The sequence below is a fragment of the Nelumbo lutea genome, chromosome 3 (genome assembly GCF_056320005.1).
Source record: "Nelumbo lutea isolate HS-2025 chromosome 3, American lotus-T2T, whole genome shotgun sequence".
In the NCBI taxonomy this organism is placed as follows: Eukaryota; Viridiplantae; Streptophyta; class Magnoliopsida; order Proteales; family Nelumbonaceae; genus Nelumbo; species Nelumbo lutea.
Genome location: NC_142686.1, coordinates 673919 through 684035, shown reverse-complemented (window position 1 = coordinate 684035; position 10117 = coordinate 673919). Strand labels below are relative to the sequence as shown.

At 37.6% G+C, this 10117-nt stretch overlaps 1 long non-coding RNA gene and 1 pseudogene across 1 annotated transcript; one reads left to right on the top strand and one right to left on the bottom strand.

Annotated features, from left to right (window-relative positions):
• Positions 1–4936: 4936 nt before the first annotated feature.
• On the bottom strand, positions 4937–6579 carry LOC148862260 (uncharacterized). The gene is made up of 2 exons (XR_016110341.1): positions 5846–6579; positions 4937–5596 (listed from the first exon to the last, which is right to left on the bottom strand). It is a non-coding gene; the product is annotated as an uncharacterized LOC148862260 (long non-coding RNA).
• A 1200-nt stretch (positions 6580–7779) lies between these two features.
• Positions 7780–9672, top strand: LOC148862259 (pentatricopeptide repeat-containing protein At5g43790 pseudogene; annotated as a pseudogene).
• The last annotated feature ends 445 nt before the right edge of the window (positions 9673–10117 follow it).

Sequence of the window (10117 nt, the reverse complement as noted above, 5' to 3'; positions counted from 1 at the left end):
TTCTTCTTAACCTAGGTACTACCACAGCCAGATGATAGGATCGGTGCCGGCAGACCTGGGAGAAAATCCCATATGGAAAAATAAAAGAATTCTTTTAATGGATGGATGATCGATATGCTTTTGTTGCCCCTCTAGTTCCATATCAGGCAACCACAAAACTTGGTTCTAGCTTGTTGTATTAACCTTTTGGTGTGCTTTGATGAGTAATTTGGGTGTTATGTATACTTCTATTACTCATTTGATTAGATGTGCATACTTAAGGGATAGCATGGAGTGCATTACACGTTTTATTTTTATCTCTCCCATGGTTGCACTGTGTCTGCAAGTCTAGCATGTTGAAAATTGGTAGAATGAATCATGATATTCAAAAATATGAGGACTGAAACAATGATTTTGCTTGATGAATTAATTGTTTTTTATGATGATGATGATGGACAGGCGGGCTTCAGCATGGGAACGACGGCTTACATGAGCTTCATGTTTTCAGTGACAACTCCAACGGGAATAGTTTTGGGGTTGATGATATTCTACATGACTGGTTACGATGATAGCAGCCCTAAAGCCTTAATAATTGAAGGGCTCCTGGGTTCTCTGTGTCTTGGAGTTTTGATATACATGGAACTTGTGGATCTCATAGCCATTGATTTCTTCCACAACAAGATGATGAGTTATAAACCTTAGTTGAAGAAGGTCTGTTACATCACCCTAGTGTCATGGTTTGATACATGCTTAGTTTTGCTTATACTTGATAGGCTTACGTTAAGGGATACCATTGTCATTTTCGCCTATAAGATTTTTGGGAGAATTGATGTTATTTTTAGGCAAACTATCAAAAGCTTAACGTACTCTTTGAGGAGGGGTGGTCGACCTCCTTGGGTGCTTAATCTTGACACTCCTATTTATGGGGACAGTGCATGGACCGACACTCAAGGGATACTTGGCATGCGGGCCTAGCTCAAGTATGACCCTTTACCATGCCAGTCCCTTGCCCAAGCTGAATGAACTATCCCGTTGCCCATAACGCATAGGTGTGTTCCGGTCTAAGCAGTTGCCTATCATCATTGACACACAGGTGCCTACATCATCAGCATACAAGAGACCCTTCACATCGGTGCCAAGTCGCCTCACATCATGGCCGTCTCCCTTTAAGTATATAGTATAGATATAGAATATAGATATATAGATAATCTATGCCATGCTTGCAACCAATGCCATTTTCTGAGAATTGTTTTTTAGAAAGCAATGCAGCCTTGGTATGCCATTTTTCATAGTTTTTATTTTCGTTGGTGGCTGCTCAAAGATGCAAGCGTTTTTCAATGCCACGCCAACAATTGAGTACATGGTGTCAATTGAAATGGGTTTGGTCCAATCCAATCTGTTCGGTATAAATGGATAAGGTCTAACCCAGGGCTGCCAATGGGTTGGACCCGACCTGATGGACCTGAATCGATCGGGTCGATCCTTGTTTCGACTCCTGATATAGGGTTTCGGTTACTATCAATTCGGAACCAGTCCACCTAGTCCTAAACTGATTCAGACCCGGTCCTATATATATATATATATATATATATATTAAATAAATAAATTATAAATAAATATATGTGCATATACTATACATATAATCTATAATATATAATGTAATATATATTAAACATAAATATTTTTATTTTATTTTATTATACTTGGGTTTGACATTGTCTCGAGAATCGATCAGTTCAATTTCAGGTCAAAAAAATTACATACCCTTTCAAGTCTAGGTTCTCAACATTTCATGTTGGGTCGGCTCCGGTTGCAACTGGTTTGCCAGCCCTGTATAATCCAAAGCAATGAATACTCTTACTCATTTCTACCAATCCAATTCAATGTTTAGACCATTCAATCTTTCAAAATTTGTTTTAATTAGATCGATTCCAACCCAAACATATTGGCTCATGTATTAATAAAATATAAGAAAATTAAACAACAGCAATCGAAATCCGATTCCGATTTCCAATTAAACCAAATTGATATCAAGAATAGGTGATCCAACTTTGATCATGTTCGTGAACCAAAGGATCTAAATATTAATAAATCAAATAATATAAATAGGTTGAGTTTAATTTAAAATCTAATAAACTTCCACTTAAAAATAATAATTATTAATAAAACTTAGTAAAAATTAAAATAGATTATCTTATAATAGTTAATAAAGCATTTTAATAGTATTACGATTTAATATTTTTTATTTTTGTTGTTTTATGTTTTATTGTTTAACCTCAACTTATTTAGATTGAATTAGATTTGAATATTCAATTTCCTTGGTGGATTCGGATTTGAATCACCATCTGTGAGATCTGATCGAATCCTCATGTTGGATCGGAACTAACATATGTGTTATCAGATTGGTTGGATCCAAACATACCTTAATCCATGTCATGTAGCATGGGTCTCCTTTTCTCATTGCCATTTATCTATTTTGTGGTTTTTTATTTTTATTTTTGAATAAAACAACTCAACTAGCCAAACAAATTTAAGTCTTTAAGACTTTTACCCCTCGTCATTAATCCACCATTAGTTCCTTTGATTATCCTCATTAATCTAATAAGCCAAAAGCAATTTATTAGGGGTGATCATTTTAGTCTGACCTAGGTCTTGGTCCCATCAAGCCCATAAATTTCAAGCCATGTTTGGCCTAATACCAAGATGGGTGTAGGCCCAACCAACCTGTAAACAAATAATAGTCTAACAATAATGAGAGAGAGAGAGAGAGAATTCAAAGACATGGTTCCCACCATTTTCATCATTAGCCTATTTTAGCACATTTCCATAGGTGCCTTCTATACAGCATAGTGCTCACTAAAATGTAAAAAATTTTGGCTATTTTGAAAGCCTAATGTGAATGACATCTCATAATGAGTGTGTAAAGTAATATTTACACTCAATAATTTTTTAGTTAAAAAGACAAATGAGGATCTGATTTAGTTAAGGTGTAACGTGTTAGAGGCTCCTAAAACTTTGGCTGTTCTTTATGACTTTTAATATCCTATCCACAAAAACTTTACCCACGCTTACCCACAAATACTACTTCCGTGCATTGAGAACATCTCCGGTGCATAATAACATATAAGATGATGAAATATTGTCCATCTGTGACTGGATAACTGTGATATTACGTGAGTAGGTGTGGGCAGAATTGTTGTGGGTAGGACTAGTTTTCTCCAAACAGCCAAAGTGATCTCTAAAAAATGTGAGCCACATTTTTTTTTGAAGCCTAATAAAGCAAATTCCATTCAAACAAATGCTCGTAATACAATCATGAAGTAACAAACAACAAATAAGTCATCAGTACAAAGTGACTAGTAAACAATAAGAAAAACCCATCACTAAGTAGAAAACAAAATGTTAAAGAAACAGATATTGAGCATCGGGAGAGAAAACTCATAAACAACCCTTTGCGCACGACGTCAACAACTGGAGAACGCCAACTTTCTCTGCCTCTAACAGAGAAAGTTGAAATGAGAAAGCCTCCCTACCAATCCCCATAAATCAAGATTAAAAGGAGTAGGATTGCCAAAACCATCCCAACCTTGGCAATATAAAGATAATAACAGAAATGGCATAGTTTTAGGGGAGGCCAAGGGTTTCTCCACGAGACAACGTATGAAATATACAAATAAAACCCCTTTAAGTTTGCTATAAAACATCCATAACAAAACACCCCAATCAATCATCAAGTCATCCCACTACAAAGCTTCCACACCCAAACATAAGGCATAGTATAGGGGAGCACAAAACAATCCTTTAAAGGCACTCATATTGAAACAGTTGACCGTCCAAAATGGATGCCACTTCCACATTTTGTATGGTGAATCCCATAACGTCCATTTTGGATCTGGAAAATTCGCCCTCAACCACGCTGCCAACAAACGAGACAACTGAATGCATTGGTTTGCCAGAAAAACCATGAACTCTGGCACTGAAATCCACATCATGAAGCCCCACAAGCATATATGAATTCTTAGGCGAGTACCAAGATAAAATGAGATGGCAGGATGGCATTAAAAAAATCTAGCGGCACTACCAAACCCTATAGAGGGTATCCCATGACCAAAACGGGTACATGCGGCACAAAAATCAAATCAGATGAGAAAGGTATCAACACTAAGCCCCTTAATGCCCGATCTAAGTTGAAACCTCAACACTATATTCATAGCCCTTTTCATTCCAATCCCCTATTGAATCCAATATGCAAAGTAGTAGGATTTCGGTTAACAAAAGCACTAGGAGTCAAATAATAGTCTTGTTCCACCCTCTAAACCAAATGAAAGATACAAAGGATCGAATAATAGTCCTACGCCATCATCTCAATCAAAGGAGAGATGCCAAAGAAGAGTAGGAAAAACAAAAAAGAGAGGTTTTAACTGTTTAGTCTACCCCTAGAAATCTTAACTCCACCCTAGGGGTGGAATGAATCCTGTCTGTGGATTTGGCATCAATCCACAGGCAGGATGTGGTTTATAGGGCTGTAATTTCAGACTCCCCCCCCCAAAAAAAATAAAAATAAAAAATAAAAATAAAAAATAAAAATAAAAATAAAAAACAAGAAAGAAACTAAGAAGGGGAAATGATAAAATCTCACACAATGGCGAGAGAGAAACTCGCCCATTATAGGCGAGAAGAGGATAGGGGGAGCACTCTTGATTAGTATAATCTAATCTAAGTGGGTCAAAAGTCAGACCTAATTGTCTCAATGAACAACTGGTTCAACGTGGGCCGCATTACACTAGTTTTAAAGGCCCGAAAATAACTATGACTGCTACTCCTGCCTGTGAAGCACCTTTTGTTTTTATAAAAAAGGGTAAATTTGAAATACCACCCGTACTATGGGTCAATGATAAAGAGCCCCCTATACTTTAGTTTGCGACAAAGACCCCTCCTGTTAGCCGTTTGTAAGTTATTTTCAAAAATAAATTTTATTCAGATATTTTATTTTTTTAAATTTCTAAATTACCCTTTTGAACGGTGAGAAGATATCTCGACCAAAATGCCATGGATACCAATGATTACGCTAAAATACAAATCGAGAAAAGCAAGAAACCAAGAATCTGAATAGAGGAAAAGGGATCGGACGAGGAACTTGCTAACTCCACCGCTTGCAATCTTAACGACACCCAACAAGTTGTTAAGTTCTTCATCGTTTCTTACCACCGACTGAATATGCCTCCTTGTCTTCTTATTATCCATTGTTGCGTTTCTAGCCAATTGGTGTATTTATTCAATCCTTTAAACAAAATTACGGTGAAAACTAGAGGGAGGGAATCGTGTTGGAAAAAACGAGCCTCGGCTGCAAGATATTCTAGAACAGGAGCGAGATACATAGGAGCACCAACACCAATTCTCTCCATGTACTTGCAGGCTTTCGGAAACCTAGTGATCCTACCAACCGAAAATTTTAGACCAGCCTAGCTGCTTCTCGGTTCTGCCTTCTTCGACGCTCCAACTACAAGAGACTTTCCTCGTCCGGCCATGATGAATTTTCAGGAAAGAATTCTAGATCAAGGGAAGAAAGAAAGAGTTGCACAAGTTGGGTTCATTTATTTCCTCTGAAAACGAAAGTCTGACAACACAAATCAAAATTCTCATGAGAAACAAAGCAGAAATCAAAGATAAACTAACCCAAATCAGAAATAGGTGGAGGATTAGTTCATTATCTGTGACGATTTCGTATTTTTCTGGCAGAGTATCTTGGATTTTTTTTTGAAACACCATTCACATATCTCAGATCATCAATTAAAAAGAAAAAGAACATGGAAGAAAAAATAACAGGGAGAAAAGAAGAAATTGAGGAGATTAGAGGATTTTGTACCTTCCCTGGTGTGAGTGTTCTTGAAAAGTAAATTTCAGAGCTAGTGTGTTTCTCTGAACCTTATACTATCTTTCATTCCTTCGTTCAATCTGAAGCGAGGACAGTATCAAGACAAAAAGACTTGAGAACAATATCACTTTTCCTTACCATAGAATGAGAATAATGTTGTGAAGGAGAGTTCAACTAGTGTTCCAAAATCCAAACTGGTTCAACACAGAGCCATTGAAATCAGGGTGGTGCTTCGGTTCTATCAACCAAACAACAAGTCCATTGTTAAACCCACATGAGCGCCATGAATGGCTTCATGAACAACCAAGTTGTAAAAACAACCATCTGAACACCCAGATTGACATAGGGCTGTGAGAAATCTCCATATTTACAACGATTGGCCACAATGGGCTGTATCAGCAACTACTGCGTCGAAGGTCTTGATTTATAGTAAGAAATGGTAAATTGGAATGCAGAGATTGTAGAAGACTGGTTTTTATGGTAAGAAATGGATATCAACGGTTTTCTCACATGGATCTCAATTTGCTGAACCATGGAGTCAAAGGTGCCATTATAGGGAACGAACAGGTGTGGCAATGAATAATTCAGATGCTTTAGAACAGCATAGAACTTTTGATGGTGAACTCATCATCAGAAAGGTTGCTCCCTGAAAAATTAACAGTCACAAAGTCACTAAATGCAGTTTGTTTATAGGCCTATAATAACCCCCGTGGGAGTTGTTTCTCAAGTTCCAAAAGGAAATTGAGGGCAGCTGTGTTTGTCTCGATCTAGAGGCACTCTGTTGCCAAAAAAACACAGAAGTTGGTTCTCACTGGTGGAGATTTTTCTTTTTTTGGGCAACGGTTATCGGTGACAAAAACAAATTTCTCACTGTCGGAGATTTCTCACTACAGAAAATTAGATTTCTTTTTCTTTTTCGGCAAGATATTTTTGGGTCATTTAGGTTTTAAGAGAAAATGGCAAGAAAAGAAAATACAGAAAGTTTAGTGGGGTATTTTGACAAGGGAAAAATCGCATTTTAAAGTTCGGGCACCAAAGTTACACTACACCTAAAATACTTGACACGTCTTTCCAGTATAAGTCAGAATTTCAATTTAGCACCTAATTGGAATTCTCTTCTCAATAATTTAGTTAATTAATAACCATCTTTTTCATTAAATTTGTTTGTTAGTATAAAACTACAAATTAACAATAGCAAGATTTGAACCCTACCTATTAGGCTTTAGAATTAGAGGTTCACCACCAAGCCACACCCACTTGCTTGCTATAGGTTTATGCATTTTTTTTTTAGGTAAATTTTCTCATTTTCTTAGTATATGCTTATCAATAAATGTTAGAATTAGTTATTAAAATTTATGTATTAATAAATATTAAGGTAAATTATATTAATTATTTTAAAACTAATGTATATATACATTTTAGTTTTTTTTTCACGTTTTAGTTATTCCATCATTTGTCAATAATTACTAAGTATCTCGATATCTCGAATTTTATATAGACCATTAAATTATAATTTTTTTTTGCTTTTAAATAACTTATTTACAATCATGTAAAATTTGTAACTATTGTTATTAATATATTTTTTAGGATTTATTTGTGTTTTCAGCATATTTATCTTGATTTTTCATTTGTATCCATACATATCCAAAATGTATTCTGATATGTCTCTTAAAATTATCTATACACCTTATGATATTTTAAACCTTTATCACAATGTAGAAATTAAAAGGAAACATTGTCACAAATTAAAGTATTTTATTTCAAAGGGTCTTTGTCACAAATTAAACACGTGGGAATAAAGTCCAGCTATTTCATATTTCTAACGGTCTTTGTCGCTTCGCATCCAATCAGATTAGCCAAAACCACGGTCACAGGCTCAGAGGTCAGGGCTAGTAAAAAGAAGCGGACAAGTATGGATAAATACGATGCAGAATTCTGAATTTGACATCAATTCACGGTTAGGATGCATTCGCCCTGTACTTTGGAGCTATAATTCTCCCAATCAGCCCACGGTGAAGTCATGGGAACTACTGTTTCTCATGCTTTCGTCTTCTTCCTCCAAGGTGCAGAAACTCATGCTACTACTACACCAATGCTCCGACACGGCTGCTTTACGTTGTGCCCACGCCCTCGTCATCGTAAATGGTCTCGCTCAAAGCTTCACCCTAGTCGCAAAGCTGCTCGGGCTTTGCTCCTCCCTTTCGGCAAGTGTTGCCTACGCGTCATCCATCTTCAGCGAAGTTCATCGCCCCAATGTCTTCCTTTGGAACTCATTTCTCAAAGCCTACTCAAAGAGCGACAACCCTCTCCAAGCTATTTTTTCCTACCGTCGTTTCTGCTGTCTAGGCTTTCGACCTGATTGCTACAGTTTCCCTCCCCTTTTTGATGTCTGTAGGGAGCTCTCGGCTATGATCGAGGGCCTTCAAGTTCATGTCCATGTGCTCAAAACTGGGTTTGGGTCGAACCTTTGTGTACAGACCCAGTTGCTTAGATTTTATGCGCAATGCGGTGGCGTTGTCTCTGCACGTCTGGTGTTTGATGAAATGTACCAATGGGGTAGAGATGCGGTGGCTTGGACGGCTATGATTGATGCTTATGCATCGGAGTCTGGGGATGTGACAGAGGCGTTTAGGCTATTCAAAGCAATGCCATTTGAAAGGGATGCTGTGTGCCGGAATGCGATGATTGTAGGGTTTATTAGGTGGGGTGAGATTGCTGCTGCAAGAGAGTTGTTTATTGAATTTTCAGGTAAGGATGTGGCATGTTGGACTTCCATGATCAGTGGTTATGCCCATATAGGGGAATACAGGGAGGCCCTCAATCTGTTCAGTCAGATGAGACTGTCGGATAGTAAGCCTAATTGTATCACGTTGGTGAGTGCACTTTCTTCTTGTGCTCATCTGGGTGCTATTAGAATAGGAATGAGCATACACGAATACATAGAAAAGAACGGTATCTATCTTGATGTATATATAGGGACTACTCTCATAGATATGTATTCAAAGTGCGGAAACATTGAGAGTTCTATGAAGGTATTTGATCTCATGCCCCAAAAAGACATTTATTGTTGGAATACTATGATCGAAGGGCTTGCAGTCCATGGTCTTGGATGTCATGCCTTGGAAATGTTCTCTGACATGCAGGATGAAGGGTTCGAACCAAATGAAATCACCTTTGTGGGCATTTTAATGGCTTGTAGCCACATGGGTTTGGTGAAAGAGGGACAGTTTTATTTTGATAGCATGATTAATCAATATGGCATTGCACCCAGGATCGAACACTATGGTTGCATGGTTGATCTTCTTGGCCGGGCTGGTCTCATAGAAAGGGCCGAAGAGCTAGTTAACACCATGCCAATTGAACCCAATGCAGTTATTTGGGGCGCTTTGGTTAGTGCCTGTAGGGTAGCAGGTAATGTGGAACTTGGAGAAAGGGTTGTGAAGCACCTATTGGACTTCGAACCTCAAAATAGTAGCAATTATATTCTCCTCTCAAATATTTATGCTGCAGAAAATAGGTGGGATGATGCTGAAAAGGTAAGGAAGATGCTGAGGTGTTCTGGAGTCAAGAAGATTCATGGGTTTAGTTCTATTGAAGTTGGTGGGGTAGTATGTGAATTTGTTCAGGGGGACAGATTGCTATCGAAGGATATCTATCAACTGTTAGATGACATAGCAATGAAGTTAAAGGATATGGGCCACATACCTGGGATAAAAGAGATTTTCCATGACATTGAAAAAGAGGAAAGGGAATATGCCCTCTCTGGGCATAGTGAGAAGTCGGCAATTGTATTCCAAGAAGTACACTCACAATTGTGAAAAATCTGTGCATGTGCCAAGATTGCCACTCTATGATCAAGTTTATATCGAGGATGTACAGTACAGCATTGTTGTTAGAGATAGGGTTTGTTTCCATCATTTGAGAAAAGGGGCATTCTCCTCTAACAATTTCTGGTGAGGAAAAGCAAACAAGTGTCTGCCTGGTATTTGAAATTTGAATAATTCATCTGATGGGATGATCTTGCCATTATAGTTAGGAACTCCTAATTACTCCTGGAGCTAACACTTTCAAACTGTACTTTTACCAGCATTTGGCAATACAAGTGATGAATCATCGTCATGATTTCGTGGTAGGATGATTTCAAACAGTTTATATCTTTATTGCTCTCTACAGGTACCAGGTAATTGATTCTTACTCTCTATAGGTGATTGTATGAGCTTACACTGAAATTGGTTTAAGTGGTAAAGTGGCATCTGTTATTAC